This window comes from Pleurodeles waltl, chromosome 4_1, assembly GCF_031143425.1.
Source record: "Pleurodeles waltl isolate 20211129_DDA chromosome 4_1, aPleWal1.hap1.20221129, whole genome shotgun sequence".
Lineage (NCBI taxonomy): Eukaryota > Metazoa > Chordata > Amphibia > Caudata > Salamandridae > Pleurodeles > Pleurodeles waltl.
The window spans coordinates 35,413,686-35,435,056 of NC_090442.1; the positions used below are offsets into that span (position 1 = coordinate 35,413,686).

Consider the following 21,371-nt stretch of genomic DNA (forward strand, 5'->3'; position numbering starts at 1 on the left):
AGAATGGGATGCGATCTGATGTACCACGATTCCCTGGGGAGTCTATCGTACCATGAGCTCGGTTGCCACAATCATCTCGGTCAGAGATGAGGCGCTGCTAGTTAGCCGGAAACCCCGGATTAGGCCGACAGGTGTCACCAGGTGTGGAATTGTACTCAGTACCCACAACCTAGGCGATACTACCGCCCAAATCCAGTAGCCTCATTACCCTAATGAGAACCTACGTGACACTCTCCTCTCCCTCAATGCAGAGAAGGCGTTTGACAGGGTTGACTGGATATACTCATCCTAGGTTCTAGATAAGATCCACTTATGCCCGAAGATGTCATCTTTCATTCATGCCAACTTTTGGAGACATGCTGCAAAACTTAAAATCAGTGCCTCCTCTCCTCTGATAATGCTCAACAGGGGTGCATGGCAATGGTGTCCTTTATCCCCCCAGTCTCACCCTCATGATGGACCCTTTGGTGGCCAGGATCCAATCCAACTCTGCAACTCATGGCATGATGATAGGCAGTAGAGAACATAAGTTTGCTCTCTTTGCCGATTATATCCTCTGCTTTATTACTGACCCAGACATCACCATCCCTGCCCTGATGAGGGAGTTAGCCTCCTTTTTCCAGCTTTGAGATTTAAAATCAGTTTCTCAAAATCACAGGGCATGGGAGTAGCAGACCCCCTGAATAGCTTCAGGAACCCCATACAGAGAGGTGGCTTCCAGTGGTAGACATTGGTGATTATCCACTTGTGAATCTGACTTCCACAACGCATGAGTGATAAATATAATTGCAATATACCTCCTCTTCTTACTTCCCTTTTCAAGAACCTCTGTCTGTGGGGTAAGCTGGAGATCACCTGGCTAGGAAGGCTTAATAGCCTGAAAATGGATTTCATGCCTTATCTGTGATATGGTCTCCAAAACCTCCCTCTAGCAATCCCGAAAGCAACTTGTATACAGATTTGCACTAAAGTGCTTGACTTTGTGTGGGGAGGTAAGTCCCCGAAAGTAGCAAGGGCATCACCATTTAAACCTGCAGGGGAGGGTGGCTTGGGTTTTCCAGATGTTCTCACATACATTGTTACTGCACAACTCTGCCCCTCTTTGGATTGGAACTACGACCTCTACGGCAAACCTTGGGTTCAGACAGAACAAGCTTTCTCTCTGATTCCTATGTCTGGGTTTCTGTGGCTTCATTTGTAGGCCCGGAAGGAAACCCCTAGCCCCTGCAGCTGACCTCTCCGCTGTTGGCGCATTGGAGAGAGGTGCGGCAAAGACTGGCATTTCCAACTCACCCATTTCTGCTTACCCCTTGATGCATAACCCAGAATTTTCCCCAGGTTCCTCTAGTTGGACTCAGAGCCTTACAAGACTTATACGATTATGAGGATGTGTGGTCACAGAGGACCTGGTTGCTAAATCTGCACTGACTATGCAGGACACTTACAGGTTAAGTTAGGCACTGCATTGGGTGAGTGGACTCCTTAGCTTTACAATGAGACAAAACTCCCATAGAAATCCTATCCCTCAATAACACCCACCGCAGAGGCATATCATAGTTATACCAACATATCTTGAACCTTGCTCCCCTCCCCCTGGCCATATTGATTTACAGCTGGCACTATTGACACATATTGCAGCACTTGTAGTACCCATTTCAAGCAGAGGTCAAGGCGTTGGCTGACACACTCACAACAGGACCACCATTTGGTGGTCTCTGCAAACCAGTGGGATTTTCCACAAAGTAGTTGCTCGTTGCGTGAGTAGCCCTTAGGTAGGCAAGGGATCCCCCAGGCGTGTGCCCTAGAGTGTGCACCACCGAGAGTCTGACAGTTTCCAAGCATCTGGAAAGGTTGCCAAAGAGGTGGAAACATTCAGAATGTGTGTAAGCATGGCACTTATGGGTTGCAGTGCTCTGGAGTAGGCGGGTTGTGGGCAGGTGTTCAATGTGGCCACTGAAAGGATGGACTTCACGGAGGCCGTTGCTTCTTCTGGGGTGAATACAGGCCATTTGGTTAGCATTGGTTCTTTGGATAAGATCAGGAGACATTTCTCTAGGTCTGTTGGGTCTGGTAGCAGGTTGAAGTTGCTGTAAATGGTACTGGTTTTGTTGCTGAAGAATTGAGAGGGGTCATACGAGGGGGTGATCGAGTTGGAGGTGGCCACTGATGAGTTGAAAGATTTCTTAGCTTCTTCTGGTGTTGTCATGAATTTGATTTGCTAGAGTGCCACAATTGTGGTCTGGATCATTTGGTGTTAGTGTCTTAGGGTAGATTTGAACATGCCCCTCCCTGTATTGTCCTGGTTTATTCTGCATTTGCACTCTAGTCATTTGCAGTAGCACTTCATCAGTGTACCAACTGGCTTGGTGGCAAGCTCTTGTATTACCATTTTGGAGGGAGCGAGGGAGTCAGTGCAGGAGATGATCGAATTGTTGAAATTCATGATGGCTTTGGGAAGGCTGTTGCTGTGTTTAGGCCAGTGGGTATTGAAGGCCGGGTTTCAGTCCTTGACAGTGATGCTGTTTTTGCGGGCTGGTCTGGTGGTGGTGTGTGTGATTTGGACTGGCATGCTGAACTTGAATAGGGCGTAGTCTGTCCAGGAAACTGGTGTTGCCTCCCTTACTCTGATGTTGTCAAAGGTGGTTAAAATGGGGTTCAAGAGGTTTCCTACAATTTGGGTAGGTCCGTTTACTGTTTGGCTTAGACTCATGTTTCCAAGGTCTTCAATGAGTGCTTTTTAGTTGGAGTGGCCTTCCAGATGGAGCTTCATGTCTCCGAGCACTTGGCTGTCTTGGCCATGTGGCCGATGCAAGGGGAGGCCTTGACGGTGATCCAGGAGCCAGTCCACTATATGGCAGCCCTCAAGTTACGGAGAACGACTGACCGCTAAGGGAGTGTCTCGCAAGCCATTGTGTCACCCACCACAGTTGTGCTGCAGTGTAGTAGAGTTTGAAGTTGGGAGCACCCAGGGCCGTTGTTCAAGTGGAGCATATAGTTTGTCCAGCATTGCTCTCTTCTGACCCGATCCCCAAAGCAGATTGATGAGGGTAGAATTAATAGAAGCACTTTGACATTTTGGCAACTGGATACGCAGTGCTGAAAATGGTCCAATAGCCTGGGCAACACTGGCAGTTTGGCTATCGTCATTCCTGCCCATGGAAGAGAGGGGCAATGATACCCAGAATATCGAGGAGTTGCGCATGCCGGCCAGCACCTTCACCATGCTCCCTTGTATTAGATCTGTCTCAGAACGGTATATGTTTATCTGCAAATATCTGAATATGTCGTACTACCATCCCAGAGCCAGGAGAGGCAGCCCTGCACTCTGGTTGTGTTAGACTACACAAGGAGAAAAGCAGGACTTAGTCAAGTTCCGTTTTAAGCCTGACATGCTTCTGAAATCTCCAAATGTTCTATCACCTGTGGGAGAGTTCTGTGGGGTACGTGGCTGTACACCTGTGCATCATCCGCATCCAGCAGAATAGCCACTGATTGGTATCCCTCACTGTGGCCTCTGTATACACACCATGTTTGCGAATGATTTCAGCACTAGGGCAAATATGATCAGTGACAATAGAAATCCTTGCCTGGTGCCCGATTTATACCGAACACAGCACAAATCTCACTGCATGTGTAGACCCAAGCCACTTGGTTGGTATATACTATACCTATCCTACGTCGTATTTCCGGGGCAAAGTCCTTTTTCTCTAGCACTGCAGTTTGGTAGGCCACACTAAGGTGTCAAAAGTCTTCTCTATATCCAGAGATAAGGCTGTAGCGAACAGGTCTGTGCACTCGGATTCTTCCATGATTCGGAAGAGATGCAGTAGGTTTAAGAAAGTATTCCTATTTGGTATGGAGGCGTTTTGATCAGCGTGTACCAACGGGGGAGGTAGTGGTCTAAATCTGTTAGCTAGGGGCGTGGCTAAGATGGCCACCGTGTAGGTGCGTCTTCTCGGAGCTCCACCTTTGGCCGTTGGAAATGGCCGGATCGGTTACCCATAATTGAAACCCGGTGATGCGGTGGTGCCCATTGATTCTCGCGGGCCCCAGGAATCGACTGAATGGCGGGTGCCGCAGGGTGAAGTGCTGCGGTCGCGAGACGGAGCCAGGGGGAGTACAGCAACTAGACCGCATGGGGCCATGCGTAATGCCAAACAGAGATGGAAGCCTGTTGGATGGAGAGGAGAGGTGAAACTGCGCCCCCGCCAGCGGGAGACTGCGAGGAGACATTGGCTTGCTGAGCGCTGGAGTGCGGCGGACACACAGGGGCTGCCGCAACGAGCAGGAGGGCCCGATTGAGCGGTGGGCCTGGATGCGCACAGACAGGAGCTACGGGGGCCCAGGAAGGAGCCAGAGTGGTGCTGAGTGGCTGCCAGGGTCTGAGGAGGGTGAAGAGCGGAGGAGGCACAATGGGGGAGCCTTGATCGTCGTACTGGCATTACCTGGTGCTGGGCACGGCTGCGACTCTAGCGGCCCCGGAGGTGAAGACGACGACTCAGGATAGCTGGCCCTGCCTGACAAGTAGACCTGGGAATCCCACGGGTACAGAGATCCACACGGGGTGCGTGGGGGATGGCCAGCAGCAGGCACCCGCATTGGGGATCCAGAGGATAGGCGCCCCGGCCCAGTGGTACCAGTCTGGGCAGACGCCTGTGCGACCCCCCCAGGAGGAGCTGACTAGACGCCTGGGCACTACAGGACAAGCAGCAGAGGGGCGCTGAGACTGGAATACATGGAGGAAGGAGAAGTAGCTGGAAGGAGATAAGAACAAGGCTCTTGAAAGGTCTTCCAGGAGAAACTGGTAGGAACTTGAGATGGTCAGGGACGACCACCTTAGACACTAAGGGGGTCATTACAACATTGGCGGTAAAAGCCGCTTACCACCGTGCAGAAGACCGCCAATACACCGCCGCGGCTGCGGAATTCCGCCACAGCTATTATGATCCACATCTCAGAATCCGCCGAAATTCAGACACCCACACAAGTCCGCCACACCAAAGGTCAGTGATAAACTGGCGAGAACAAATCCTCCACCGTCACGCCAACAGAAACATGCCCATGCTATTACGACCCACGAATCCACGCGGCGGACTTTCAACCGCGGTATTCCATTGGCGGTACACACCGCTGCGCTCAAAATACACACACATCTCCAAAACACCGCCACATTGGACAATTCGAAATACACACACCTGATACACATACAAACACCACTCCCACACACCCAATTCAATATAAAACACACACCCACATCACCTACAAACCCCTACGACCCAAAATTAGAGACGAAGGCGACAGAGAGAGAGCACAGCAATAGACAACCCCACCACACAGAGGCACACAACACCTTCACCCACACAACATCCACGCACAAAACACCCCACACCACTACACATCACCACACTCATCACCACATACACCACCCCACACATCACCTACACCACCCCATGGCACGCCAAAGACACCCCAGGTTTTCCGAGGAGGAGCTCAGGGTTATGGTGGAGGAAATCGTACGGGAAGAGCCACAGCTATTTGGATCACGGATGCAGCACACCTCTATAGCTAGGAAGATGGAGCTATGGCGAAGAATCGTACACAGGGTCAACGCAGTGGGACAGACCCAGGAAATCGGGAGGACATCAGGAAGAGGTGGAACGACCTACGGGGGAAGGTGCGTTCAGTGGTCTCCAGGCACAACATCGCGATTCAGCGGACTGGCGGCAGACCCCCACCTCCTCCCCCACAACTAACAACATGGGAGGAGCAGGTCTTGACCATTATGCATCCAGAGGGCCTCGGAGGAGTCGGTGGAGGAATGGACACTGGTAAGTCAAATCTTAACTATCATATCCCCCACCCTACCTGCATGCTATCACACACCCCCACCCTCACCCCCTCCCCTATCACTCCAACTCCTCAATAATGTACTAATAACACAAACCACCCTTCCCAACACCAAGCCCTGCATGACACAACAAAGCATGGACACCCATCACTAAAGCATGCCCACTGCACATACCCATAACACCCACGAACCATCATCACACAAGCCCCCACACAGGAATGCTTGCACTGGGGTACACGTTCACCCAGCCATTGCCCACCATGATACACACAGATGCAATAATCATGCTTTTATACCCCTGCAGGACCACTACGTAACATCATCACACAGGAGGGTCCAGACATGTCCACACCACCAACAGAAGAGGCCCACAGTGATGACAGCAGCTCTGCCCAACTGGATCCAGATGACCAGCCCGGACCATCGTGGGCCTCAGGACAGTCGGTTCCCCTCGCATAGGCACAGCCCAACACTGACCTTCCACCCTCTGGTAACACCAGCACAGCACCCACCCAGCGGGCCCCTACCTCCGTACCCAGGACACGTCAATCAGCTGTGTGTCCACCACTACAGGGAACCCAGGATAACCCACCACCCCAACAACAACAGGGACCTGGGGGCAGTGGTAGTGGGCACACGGTCCAGGGGACGGAGGCAGAGGAACACAGGGGAACTGGGAGGGCTGCTGTGCGACAGGGGGCAGACAGGCCAAGGGAACCCACTCTCCACGAGGCCCTCTCCTCCATCATGGGAGCATACCACCACTCCCAGGAGACGATGGCTACGGTCCTGGACAAGTTTCAGGAGACCCAGCGCATGCAGGAGGAACAGTATTTGGGGTTCAGGGAGGAGCTCAGAACCATCAGCTCTGCCCTGGGCACCATCGTAGGGGTGCTGAAGGACATACAGAAGACCATGAGGGACACCGTGGCACTCCAAGGGACACCTGACACTAGCCTGGACGATGGACTGCCCACCACCTCCGCCGGCGCTAGTGGACAGGACGCCCCGCCACAGGACCACCACACCAGCACCCCACCCCCTGCAGACGGAGAACCACCCCGCAAGCGGTCCCTGAGATCCAGGAACAGGACAGAGCAAGATGGCAAGAACCCCACCAGGAAATGAGACCACCCTGATTGTCATCCCACTGTCCCACTTAGTTACCCTGTCCAGATTGGAACTGCCCCAGCTCCACTTCCTATGCCCATATGGGCAATGCACCTGTGAGACTAATAGACTGGATTCTGCCATGGACATTCCTCCACCATCACCCATCACTATTTTGCCACCCCCTCCAATAATTAGCACTTCAATAAACACCCTTGAACCACAAAGCAATCTGGAGTCAGTCTGTGATTTAGAAAATGTTTATTATCTATGACAATGACAAAAACCATTCGAAAATGTAATGTCAACATACCTATGTTACACATCACAAGCCCATGAAGGATGCAAGCAGATAACACACGTTGGTAACCACACCTGTGAAACCGTAATGGAAATGTACCACTCAGTTAGCAAATACTACTTCAAATTGACAGACAGGATAGATGTAGAAGTGTGAAAGTAAATGTAATAGTAAACAAATTGTTCTCACCTGTGTGTCACTGGAAATATTGCTGTATGACAGAGTCCCTGTTGTCAATGTCTTCTTCCTCTGCTTCCTCCTCATCACTGTCCACAGGCTCCACAGCTGCCACAACACCGTCATCTGGACCATCCTCCTTCAGAAAAGGCACCTGTCGTCGCAAAGCAAGATTGTGAAGCATAGAACAGGCGATGATGGTCTGGCACACCTTCCTTGGTGAGTAGAAGAGGGAACCACCTGTCATATGGAGGCACCTGAACCTGGCCTTCAGGAGGCCGAAGGTGCGTTCGATCACCCTCCTAGTCCACCCATGGGCCTCATTGTAGCGTTCCTCTGCCCTGGTCCTGGGATTCCTCACTGGGATCAATAGCCAGGACAGGTTGGGGTAACCAGAGTCCCCTAATAGCCACACACGGTGCCTCTGGAGTTGACCCATCACATAAGGGATGCTGCTATTCCGCAGGATGTAGGCGTCATGCACTGAGCCAGGGAACATAGCATTTACCTGCGAGATGTACTGGTCTGCCAAACAGACCATATGTACATTCATCGAATGATAACTCTTACGGTTCCTGTACACCTGTTCACTCCTGTGGGGGGGGAACCAGAGCTACATGGGTCCCATCAATAGCACCTATGACGTTGGGGATATGTCCAAGGGCATAGAAGTCACCTTTCACTGTAGCCAAATCTTCCACCTCTGGGAAAATGATGTATCTCCTTATGTGTTTCAGCAGGGCAGCCAACACTCTGGACAGCACGTTGGAAAACATAGGCTGGGACATCCCTGATGCCATGGCCACTGTTGTCTGAAAAGACCCACTTGCAAGGAAATGGAGCACTGACAGCACCTGCACGTCAGGGGGGATTCCAGTGGGATGGCGGATTGGTGACATCAGGTCTGGCTCCAACTGGGTACATAGTTCCAGGATTGTGGCACGGTCAAACCTGTAGGTCACGATTAAATGTCGCTCCTCCATTGTCAACAGGTCCACCAGCGGTCGGTACACCGGAGGATTCCGCCACCTCCTCACATGTCCCAGCTGACGGTGCCTAGGAAGGACAACAGCGACCACAGAGTCAACCAATTCTGAAGTATGTACCCACAGCTACACAGAACACGACACAAAATACAAAATTCTTCCTGTATGTGTGTTGAGTCCAGGCCTAGGTATGTGTGACACAGTTGTAAATGAAGCCATGTGGGCCCCTGAAATGGCGGATGCCTGACCTCTAAACTGGGACAATGGGATGTGAGGTAACTGCGCTGGCGTTGTACACAGTCGCGGTAGGCGGTCATAGACCGTGGCGCAATGCTGCATTGGTTAACATTGGACCCTATGGGTCCCAGGAGCCAATGACGAAATGCGCCGGCGGTGATGATACGCACCGCCGCAGACGTCACCGCTGCGGACGTGACCACCATTTTCTATCTGTTCAATCACTCGATACCTGATCTTTGACAGGAGAGGACCTACACTGCAAGTGCTGCTGTGACCTCGGTCTGGAAGAGACAATGGCACGTGCGTCTGGGGAAAGGGCCCCTGCCTTCACTGCACAGGAGTTGGAAAAGCTCGTGGATGGGGTCCTCCCCCAGTACACGCTACTCTACGGTCCTCCAGACCAACAGGTGAGTACATAGGGTGCAAGTTGTATGGGCTATGCCTGGGTGGAGTGGGCTGGATGTAAGTAGGAAGGGGGCAGAGTTCTGCGAGCATGAAGGAGTGTGATTGCATGTGCCACATGGCAAGGGCAGAGATGTGGGCCACTCACTTCGACGGTGCTGTTGCTAATGACTTCTCTTCTTCCCCTGTACATGTCATGTAGGTCAGCGGCCACCAGAAGAAGGATATTTGGCGTGCCATCGGCAAGGACATCCGGACCCTGGGGATCCACCAGAGACGGAGCACCCACTGCTGTAAAAGATGGGAGGACATTCGCCGCTGGAGCAAGAAGACGGCGGAGGCTCAGCTGGGAAAGGCCTCCCAACGTGGGAGGGGTGCCCGTCGCACCATGACCCCCCTGATGTTCCGGATCCTGGCGGTGGCCTACCCTGAGTTGGCTGGGCGCATGAGAGCATCACAGCAGACACAAGGGGGTGAGTACACTCTCATTCTGCTGACACTGCGCGTAGTGGATGGGTCTGGGTGGGGGAGGAGGGCTGTGGGTTTCCCTAGGCCAGGGCGAGTTCCGTAGGCTAAGCCCCTCCGGAATGCAGGCTATGTGCCACTCCACCCCCACCTCTGTAGAGTGCCAAGTACAGGTATACATGCCCCTGTATCATCTATGTGGGCAGATGACACTCATAGCCATGTAGGCCACATCCCAGGAACTGCATCTGTAGAGGCCAAGAGCACGGCGTAGTGCAGTGGGCTGCTGTGTCTGTATTGTCCACCAACGGTAGCGGTAAGCCATGCACTCAACCTGTCTTTCTTCTGTTTCCCCACCCCTTTTTGTGCTCTCCCTGTTCTTTTGTGCATCAGCATCATCAGGCGGAGGTACAGTGGCACCGGAGCACGAGGGGGCTGCATCCCACATGGCCATGGAGGGCCACACCACGGAGTCAGAATACACCAGTGGGACGGAGGGCGAGGGAAGCTTCACGCCGGTCACCGGATCAGCAACCAACGACACGGACTCGTCCTCCGATGGGAGCTCCCTTGTGGTGGTGGCAGCATCTGTGCCCCCCACTTCTACAGGTACAGCCGCCACCCCCCCTACCAGCACTGCCCTCCCAGCAGCCCCTCAGCCTTCGCTCTGTGCCCGCTCATCCAGGAGGGTGGGCATCACCTTCGCTCCAGGCACCTCAGCCCCTGCCCCTGTCACCCCTGCTGCCCTCAGTGAGGAGGCCATTGACCTCCTCAGGTCACTCACTGTTGGGCAGTCTACCATTGGGAATGCCATCCAGGGTGTAGAAAGGGAGTTGCAACACACTAATGCATTCCTGGAGGGCATTCATTCTGGTCAGGCTGCCCATCATCGAACCCTGCAATCTCTGGCCTCAACTGATGGCAGCCATTGTCCCTGTGTGTAGCCTCCAACTTCCTCCACCCAGACCCAATCCCCTGTACCCCAGCCTATCCCAATCACACCATCAGACCAGCCTGCACACACGTCAACACACAAGGGCAGCTCAGGCAAACATAGGCACCACACATCCCACAGGCACTCACACAAGCATTACCCACATACAGACACAGCAACATCCACTGCCTCCACTGTGTCCCCCTCCTCGTCGTCTCCCTCCTCCTTCCCAGTGTCGTCTACACTCTCACCTGCATGCACTACCACTACAGCCACTAGGACTCGCACCAGAACACCCAGCACCACACCCTGCTCACCTGCACTCACCACCCCCACTACCATTTACACATCCCCTGTGTCCTCTCCCAGTGTGTCTGACGCCCCCTCCCAAAGTACACAAACGCGGGCACACACACACCCAACATCCATCCACCTCACGACAGCCTCCAGAACATGCACCTGCACCCAAATCATCTAAAGTTACACCTCCTACAACCACCTCCTCTTCCTCCACTCCCAGACCCCCTCCAGCTACCCGTCCCAGTGTTCGTCAGAAACTTTTCCTGAGCAATCTTGACCTCTGTCCCACCACCCCCACCCCTCCAATTCATAGGTCCCGTACTAGCATCTCAGCCAAAAAAAGTCTGGTACCAGTGGTGCGTGCTAGAGGTATGTGGAGTGCACCGGGCACCAGGGCAGCCAGTGTGACACGGAGCCAAAGCACTGCCAGTCCACCCCCTGTAAAGCACCAGAAGTTGGACAGTGCCCGACGGGAGAGGGGGAAGACTCCTGCCGGCAAAGCCGCTCACAAGGGTCCGGGGGGAGTGTCGAGTCAGCTATGACTCCTCCCTAGGTGGGGAAGGGGAAGAAGAAGTCTCCAAAGTCTGGGAAGAGCAGCAAGGCGGAGAAGGCCGTCATCCTCCCCGCTGGCCAGGACGCCACCGCCAGCCCCATTGTCACTGGTCCGGAGACCACCGCCAGCGTCAGTGCCCAGGAGGGCAGCACTATTGTCACTGGTCCGGAGACCAACGCCAGAGTCAGTGCCCTGGAGGGCAGCACTATCGTCACTGGTCTGGAGACCACCGCCAGAGGGCCCCGGCAGACACAGCCCCGCTGGGCACTGAGGGACCGTCATGCCACACACCGCTGCACAGGTCAGAGACAGCAAAGTCAAGCCCCGCTGAACAGGGCAAGCACCGCTGAACCGGTCAAAGACCGCCATGGCAAGCACCGCTGAACAGGGCAAAGTCCGCCATGGCAAGCACCGCTGAACAGGGCAAAGACCGCCATGGCAAGCACCGCTGAGCAGGGCAAGCACCGCTGAACAGGGCAAAGTCCGCCATGGCAAGCACTGCTGAACAGGGCAAAGACCACCATGGCAAGCACCGCTGAACAGGGACCGCCATGGCAAGCATCACTGAACAGGGCAAACACCGCTGAACAGGGCAAAGTCTGCTATGGCAAGCACTGCTGAACAGGGCAAAGACCGCCATGGCAAGCACCGCTGAACAGGGCAAGCACCGCTGAACAGGGCAAAGTCTGCCATGGCAAGCACCGCTGAACAGGGCAAAGTCTGCCATGGCAAGCACCGCTGGACAGGGCAAAGACCGCCATGGCAAGCACCGCTGAACCGGGTAAAGTCCGCCACGGCAAGCACCGCTGAACAGGGCAAAGACTGCCATGGCAAGCACCGCTGAACAGGGCAAGCACCGCTGAACAGGGCAAAGACCGCCATGGCAAGCACCGCTGAACAGGGCAAGCACCGCCAACTCAAGCATCGTTAGCCCATGTGCGGCTGGGACAGTGACACAACTGGGACCGTCACGGGGAGCGTGATGCACTCTGGGCACCAGTCCCCCTCCAGAACCAGTTGAGAACAGCATCCACTACCTGAATCCTTCACAGGATGAAGCACTCTGGGCACCAGTCCCCCTCCAGAACCAGTGGAGAACAGCATCCACTACCTGAATCCTTAACAGAGGATGAAGCACTCTGGGCACCAGTCCCCCTCCAGAACCAGTGGAGACTGTTATCCACTTGAGAGTCTGTGGCTTTGTACTCCCCAGGAACAATCAGTGGGCAAACCACCCACTGTAGAGACTTGAGAGACTGTGGCATTGAACTCCCCAGGAACAAGCAGTGGGCAAACCACCCACTGGAGAGACTTGAGAGACTGTGGCTTTGCACTCCCCAGGATAAAGCAGCGGGCAAACCACCCACTGGAGACACTTGAGAGACTGTGGCTTTGCACTCCCCAGGATAAAGCAGTGGGCAAACCACCCACTGGAGAGACTTGAGAGACTGTGGCTTTGCACTCCCCAGGATAAAGCAGTGGGAAAACCACCCACTGGAGAGACTTGAGAGACTGTGGCTTTGCACTCCCCAGGATGGTACAGTGGGCAAACCACCCACTGTAGAGTCTTGAGAGACTGTGGCTTTGCACTCCCCAGGATACATCAATGGGCATGGAACCCCGTCGTGGATCTGGCGTGGTGCGGTCATCCGGCTGAGGTGCCCCCACTTCCCTTCCCCCTGAGGTGCCTGTTGTATTTCTATCTGATGCCCCTGCAGTGTTCTCTCCGTTTCTGGACAGGTATAGTATGTGGGCCTCTCCCATGCATTGTGGGCCCAGTGGTCCACGGACATTGAATTGTGTATACCTGCTCTACTAATCGTGATGTATATATTTGGAATGTGTATATATTTATGTATATTTGAGCATACTCTATTTTGATACATTACAATGGTTGTACTCATTTCCTTTTGTCTTTGCATTCTTCCGGGGGGGTTGGGGGTTGTTACTGTGATGTTTGGAAATGCATTGGTGTGTGTGTTGTAGTGGGTGAGGGTCGGGGTGGGGGTGGGTGTGTTGCATGTGTGTGTCCCTGACTTTTGCCTCCCCCCTCCCCTATGTCGTAGGTGCAGTACTCACGGTTGTCTTCGGCGCTGCCGTTGCTGATGTTCGTAGAGGAGCAGGAAGACAAGCGCAGGGAGTATTTGGAGTTCCGGCTCCATGGTGCCCTCCTTCCTCGTGGAGTGTGTTAAGGTGAGCGTTTTCCCATTGCAAAAGCTGTTTCCGCTGTGTTTTTATCCACGGTGAATCCGCCCCGGAAAAGGTGGTGGATTGGCCTGTTGTAATACTGTGGGCGGTACTTTGTCTTCTGCCTGTCTGTTGGCGGTGACCGCCGCGCTGCTTGTCTGTACCGACGTGGCGGTCGGAGTGTTAAAGTGGCTGTCTATGTTGGCGGTTTCCTCCACGGTCATAATTCCCTTTTGTTTTCCGCCGGCCTGTTTGCGGTATTACCGCGGCTTTAACACCGTCTGCCAGGGTTGTAATGCCCCCCTAAGTGCCATATGTACAAACACATTTTCCCATAGACACAGAATGGGTAAAACCCTTTGCTACATCTGGCCCTAAGCGCTGGAGATTTGCGGGCCCAGAGGCAGGAGAGGATAGGCTGGCGCCTAAAGAGCAAGACTCTAGGAGGTATTGATGTGAGATCACTTGGCCCAGCGAGAGCTCCCTACTCAGCGACGACAAACGAAGGCAGGTTGCCCGTCCCACACGCCGTGCTCCACTGTCCGTAAAGAGGGGTGTCCTGCCCCAAACACTTATGGGCTAGGGCGCCTGGACCAACTGGGGGTCGGCGCAGAGATCGTTGACACTGGTGGGAAATGCATTCCCACGGCAGCAGACCCACAGAGGCACCATCAAGGAGAGTGAATCCAGACAGAGCGTGGGCTGGCGGGAATGGCATCCCAGACACATAGTAAAAAGGAGGGCTCCCTCAAAGACCTCTCTCTTTAACAAAACACCTGCCAAGAAAACAGCTCTACCAGGGAACAACAGAGGGAGGAGAGAGGGCAGAATCGAGCCTGTCGGAGGGCAGGGAAGCGCCTTTGACAAGAACATTCATGGAACAGCTTTTTGAATCCCTTTGTGAGGATTTTTCCACATTGAAGCAGGAAATTGCAGCAGAAGTCAAGGATCTTAAGAGAGAGGTGCTCGACCTGGGACAACGATTGCACACGCTGGAGCAGATCTACGATGCGCTGGAGAAAGAAATGGAGTCCCACAGAAGGGAACTCCTCGTCCTACAGAATAAGAACCAGGAACTGCAGTATCAACTAGAGGACTTGGAAAATAGATCGCAGAGATCTAATATTCGCATAAAAGTGGTACCTGACACAGGCACTGACGGGTTTCCTAGAGGACATTGTAGTGCGACTCTTTCAACATGTGGCCCCAGCACTGAAGGACCAGAACATCATTCATGAAAGAACACATAGAGCTGGATGCCCCACCCGCTCACCAGGTCAGCCCCAATATATACTGATATGTTTACACTATTATAGACAACGAGAGACCATAATGGCAGACAATGAGAGACCATAATGGCGGCTGTTTGCAACCAAACTGTGATTGAATTTGAAAGACCCGGTTTGGCCTATTTCAGGATTTGTCTATGTTGACATTACAGCACCACAGAACCCTTTGGCTGGTAACCAACTTCCTAAGAGAGAAAGGTATCAGATATAAATGGGGCCACCCCTTTCGTCTCCACTTTGTCTGGCAGAACGAAACCCGCAGCATCCGTACACTGAAGAAGCGCAGGGCCTTGATGGGATGCCGCCGCACCTCGGAGAATAGACCCAGCAGTCGGCTTCACAGGAACAGCCACCACGAAGAGTTAGGGGCCGCTCAAAAACCCATACCAGACGGAATAAATCTCATAAACCTATAACGGCTGAGAGCCAGAAGGAAAGAGCAGCATTGCTTAGAAGTCTACACTGCCATGATAGCGTTTCGGAAGCAGACTCAGACCAATAATAGGATATGGTGAACTATAAGGGTCCGTCCTCCAGATGGACTACCTGTCGCCTGGGAGATAACCGAACTGGGCGACCATGATCCAGTGAAGGCAAGAACTAAAGCATGTGAAAAACAAGCGGCAGAGCTCCAACTCCTTTGGAGCAGTGGTCGACCGAAGACAGACTGAGGACCACACTGTCCCCCCGGCATGTCCATGTTCGTTCCCAGGTGGGGAACATCTTTAAAAGTTCATCCCCGGTTGTTTGTTCCTTTCCGCTCTGTTCTCTTATCTTCCTACCTTAACACAGGGGAGGTGGCATCCTTTAACCCCATTAAACACGGGTCATTGCTGGGACATTTCCCTACTGACTGGAATCATTTGGCAGAACTATAGCGACACACACTTGCCTCATCATTTGTCACCATTCTTAGTTTAAATGTCCGGGGACCTAATGCTTCTGTGAAGAGACAAGCCCTTTTATCGCAGCTTAGGGACGCAAGGAGTGATCTTTGTCTACTACAGGAAACCCATTTACTCCGACCAGACTGGAAGAGATTGCGGTCACGCTGGTTTGACCGCCAATTCCATTCTTCAGGTCCTGGGAGGCAGGCGGGAGTAGCAATCCTACTGACCAAGATTTTTGCAGGGAAGGTAACACAGATACAGGCCAAGATTCCAGGGAGGCTTCTCTCCCTTCATATTGATATTCAGGGGCGTAGACTAATGGTAGCCAATATCTACGGGCCGAACAAACATCAGGAGAGATTTCTAAAAGACGCATTGGAGAAGATCTTGTGTAGGAAGTTGGCTCTGTATATACTATCTCAAAGTAAGAGATAGTGTGCACAGAGTCCAAGGGTTCCTCTTAGAGGTAAGATAGTGGCAAAATTAGATAATTCTAATGCTCTATTTTGAGGTAGTGTGGTCGAGCAGTAGGCTTATCAGAGGGTAGTGTTAAGCATTTGTTGTACACACACAAGCAATAAATGAGGAACACACACCCAAAGACTTAACTCCATGCCAATAGTTTTTATATAGAAAAATATATTTTCTTAATTTATTTTTAGAACCACAAGTTCAAGATTTGAAGTAAATACATAAAATGCAAGGTACTCCACACAGGTAAGTTATGAACTTTGAATTAGAGCAATATCATATACCGTTTTTGTTAAAATGGCAATAAACTATTTTAAAAGTAGACAGTGCAAAAATCACCAGTTCCTGGGGAGGTAAGTATTGGTTAGATTGTGAGGTAAGTAAGACACTTACAAGTCTCAGTTCCTGGGCATAGGCAGCCCACCGTTGGGGGTTAAAGGCAACCCCAAAGTTACCACACCCACAGCTCAGGGCTGGTCAGGTGCAGAGGTCAAAGAGGTGCCCAAAACACATAGGTGCCTATGAGAACAGGAGTGCTCCAGTTCCGGTCTGCCAGCAGGTAAGTACCCGCGTCCTAGGGGGGCAGACCAGGGGATTTTTGTAGAGCACTGGGGGGGGACACAAGTAGGCACACAAAACACACCCTCAGCGGCACAGGTGCGGCCGGGTGCAGTGTGCAAAGCAGATGTCGGGTTTGTGATAGGAATCAATGGAGGGATCTGGGGGTCACTCTGGCGGTGCAGGCAGGGCACAGGATGGCTTCTCGGGCCAGCCACCAACTGGGCTAGGCAGAGGGTCGCCTGGGGGTCACTCCTGCACTGAGGTCCGGTTCTTTCTGGTCCTGGGGGCTGCAGGTGCAGTGCTTGGTCCAGGCATCGGGTCCTTTGTTAAAGGCAGTCGCGGTCAGGGGGAGCCTCCGGATTCTCTCTGCATGCATTGCTGTGGGGTCCAGGGGGGTCGTCTCGGGCTACACACGAGGTCACAGTCACCTGGGAGTCCTCCCTGTAGTGTTTGTTCTCTGAACCTCGAGCCGGGGACGTCGGGTGCAGAGGGTGAAGTCTCACACCTCCGGCGGAAAGAGTGAAGTCCTTTAAAAGTTGCAAGAAAGTTGCAAAGTCGTTGCTGGAGTTGAGCAGAGCCGCTGCTTACGGGAGTTTCTTGGTCCTTTGCTTCAGGGCAGTCCTCTCAGGCTTCAGAGGTCGCTGGTCCCTATTGGATGCGTCGCTGTTGCAGGTTTTCGAGTCAGGAGACAGGCCATTAGGACTGGGGCCAAAGCAGTTGTCGTCTCCGTCATCTCTGCAGGGCTTTCAGGTCAGCAGTCTTTCTTCTTATTTCAGGTTGCAGGAATCTGATTTCCTGGGTTCTTGGGTGCCCCTAAATACTAAAGTTAGGGGTGTGTCGAGGTCTGGGAGGGCAGTAGCCAATGGCTACTGTCCTGGAGGGTGGCTACACCTTCTTTGTGCCCTCTCCCTGAGGGGAGGGGGGCACACCCCTAATCCTATTGGGGGAATCCTCCAAACTTATGATGGAGGATTTCTAAAGGCAGGGGTCACCTCAGCTCAGGACACCTTAGGGGCTGTCCTGACTTGTGGGTGACTCCTCCTCCTTGTTTTTCTCATTATCCCCTCCAGCCTTGCCGCCAGAAGTGGGTGCAGTGGCCGGAGGGGCGGGCATCTCCACTAGCTGGGATGCCCTGTGGCGCTGTAACAAAAGGGGTGAGCTTTTGAGGCTTACCGCCAGGTGTTACATTTCCTACAGGGGAAGGTGAGAAGCACCTCCACCCAGAACAGGCTTTGTTCCTGGCCACAGAGTGACAAAGGCACTCTCCCCATGTGGCCAGCAACTCGTCTGGTTGTGGCAGGCTGGCAGAAACTGGTCAGCCCAAGACTAGAAGCTGGATTCAGGGGGAATCTCTAAGATGCCCTCTGGGTACCTTTTACAATAAATTCCACACTGGCATCAGTGTGCATTTATTGTGTTGAGAGGTTTGATACCAAACTTCCCAGATTTCAGTGTAGCCATTATGGAACTGTGGAGTTCGTGTTTGACAAATTCCCAGACTATATACTCCTATGGTTACCCTGCACTTACAATGTCTAAGGTTTTGCTTAGACACTGTAGGGGCATAGTGCTCTTGCACATATGCCCTCACCTGTGGGATAGTGCACCCTGCCTTAGGGCTGTAAGGCCTGCTAGAGGGGTGACTTACCTATGCCACAGGAAGTGTGAGGTTGGCATGGCACTCTGAGGGGAATGCCATGTGGACTTAGTCTTTTTCTTCCCATCAGCACACACAAGCTGTGAGGCAGTGTGCATGTGCTGAGTGAGGGGTCCCCAGGGTGGCATAAGACATGCTGCAGCCCTTAGAGACCTTCCCTGACATCAGGGCCCTTGGTACCAGGGGTAGCATTTACAAGGGACTTATCTGAGTGCCAGGACTTATCTGAGTGCCAGGTCTGTGCCAATTGTGGAAGCAATGGAAGCAAGGGTACAGTTTAGGGAAAGAACACTGGTGCTGAGGCCTGGTTAACAGGGTCCCAGCACACTTTCAATCGTAACTTGGCATCAGCAAAAGGCAAAAAGTCAGGGGGTAACCATGCCAAGGAGGCATTTCCTTACATTTTGGCAACATCAGATGAGAACATTTTGGTAGGCGGGGACTTTAACTTATTTCCAGACCCCCAGCTAGATGGGTCCACCCAGAGATACGGCCAAACAGGAGCTTTTTTCAAGGGGTTTTGAGGAGTGGCTGGAGGGGCAGGGCTGACTGACATCTGGCGCCAGGAGCATCTGGCGAAAAGAGCATACTCCTTTTTCTCGGCTGTCCACCAGACATGCGGCATAGACCTCTTCCTCACTACTCCCGGTATCACTACTCTGGTCACCAGGTCTGAGATAGGGGTGGCCTGTATTTCAGATCTCTCCCCACTTATGCTGCATCTCACTCTTCCATCTCACACCCTAAGTAAAAAACACTGGTGGCTTAATACATGGCTCTTGGTGTACAAGGATATCTTAGCGGAAATCAGGGACACAATAGCCCACTTTCTAGCCACAAACGATATCCCCACAACAAGTATCACAACCCTATGGGAAACCCTTAAAGCAGTCATCAGGGGCCAGTTTATAGCGATAGCAGCGAGATTAAATTTCACCCGCCGTGAGAAGCGTCAACAATTAGAGGACTAATAAGGGCCATTGAGGCCACACGTAGATGGACGGATCCCTTGCGGTGAGGAGACAGTTCACCACACACAGGAAACAATTGTGGGCCCTAAATGGGGATAAGGCGGAATATGCCTTACTCCGGACTATGCAAAAATTCTACGCAGGGGGAGACAAGGCGGCCCACCTCCTGGCCCACTGCCTCCACGTGCAGGTTACCGGATAGCACCCTGAAATGCCAGAAAGAGGTAATTCTCCAGCAGTTCAAGAGGTTTTATTCGGACTTATACTCTGTGGAAGAGCTTGACAGTCAGGATACAGAGGACTATTTAGATTCCACCTCCCACTCCCAGATACCCCCTGCTAGACAGTGCCATATTGGAGAAGGACATCACACCCATGGAGGTCCTAGCGATGATACACCGCGTGCAAATAGTTAAAGCACCAGGGGTGGGCGGCTTTGGAGCAGAGTTCTATAAATCTTTTGGTGCTCAGTTAGCCCCTGTGTTGGCTCGGCTGTATAACATGCTAGCCCCGACCCACCCCGTTGCCCCCACAATGCAATTAGGCATGGTGATAGGTATTCCCAAACCGGGGAAAGACCTGCAGTTGTGCTCTTCCTATCCACCCATTAAACTATTGAACGTAGATACTAAGGTCTTCAGGGGGATCCTAGCTCGCCGGCAGAACCCGTATATGCAGGGTCTGGTTGACCCGGATCAAACCGGGTTCATCCCTGAGAGATGTTGTAGCGACAACACTAAGAGATTATGCCACTTGCTGGATAAGTTCTACTGTTCCTGAATTCCAGCCCTCCTCCTCTCCATTGACGCAGAGAAGGCTTTTGGCTTTTGACAGTACTTTCATGAGGTCTTGAGACACCTTGGGCTCGGACCCTGGTTCCACGGGTAGATCCGATGCAACTACGATAGGCCCAGAGCTCATGGTAGCTGTGAATGGAGAAATGTCACAGCAATTCCCATCTCTAGGGGAACACGACAGGGATGCCCCCTCTCGTCCCTACTATTTGCTCTGTAGATTAAACCCTTCACTGAGCACATACAACAGAACCTAGACATATTCGACTTGCCGATGGGTGACAGATCGCATAAACTGGCGCTGTATGCAGATGATGTAGATACTGTGCGCTCTGAACTCACAAGATGGAAGCGACATGGCCTATCGTGGCTGGGCCGCCTAGCAGCGATAAAGATGACACTCCTGCCTAAAATACTCTACCTTATGCAGACCCTGCAGATGTAGCCTTCTCTTAACCTTTTAGACAAACTGCAAGCACACATATGGGAGTATGTCTGAGCCAGTAAGAGGGCTAGAATGTCAGAGACCCAGGCATACCTCCCACAGACAGAGGGGGGCCTGGGAGTCCCACATATGTTCAGCTATTACCATGCAGCCCAGCTGTGGTACATGGTTGAATGGGCCCGACCTCTCACTGAGAAATACTGGTGCTTGATTGACCAGGCAGGAGTCCGTATTTTGAAAGTGCCTTGGCTGCAAAAAAAACATTGGCCGGAGAGAGTATATGTTTCCCCTATCCTGTGGGCTATGATGGGAGCATGGGAACAGGTACATGTTACGAAAGGGATGTCCACGCCAATCTCCCCACAGACGCCGCTCATAGGTAACTCAGACTTTCCTCCCTCAATGGGCAATTCTGCCTTCACATCCTGGCAGGAATCATATTGCAAGAGGATAGGCGATCTTTGATGAGGACGGAGTAATGGACTTCAACCGTCTCCAAACAGAATACGGTCTCCCAGCAACCACATACTGGCAGTACCTAGCTGTCCATCATTCTTCCCCCACGATACGCCATATGCGAGTCAACCCCTCAAACGCTTTGAACAATGGCTATTAACTAGAGAAGCGGACAAACAACTTTTGTCCGACATCTACACCTTCCTGGTCGTGCCAACTGCGCTCCCTACAATGGTGGCGAGGCACAGATGGGAATTAGAATGCGAACGCACTTTCACAGATAGGGAGTGGCGAGAAGTACTTCACCGGGCACGGGTTACAGCGCGTGCCACAA

General features: G+C 52.7%; 1 protein-coding gene across 3 annotated transcripts in view; it reads left to right on the top strand.

The window, feature by feature from the left end:
• The window catches only part of LOC138287327 (zinc finger protein 850-like), a 144,575-nt gene that overhangs the window by 93,737 nt on the left and 29,467 nt on the right, over positions 1–21,371 (top strand). The gene's annotated exons all lie outside the window — the stretch shown is intronic.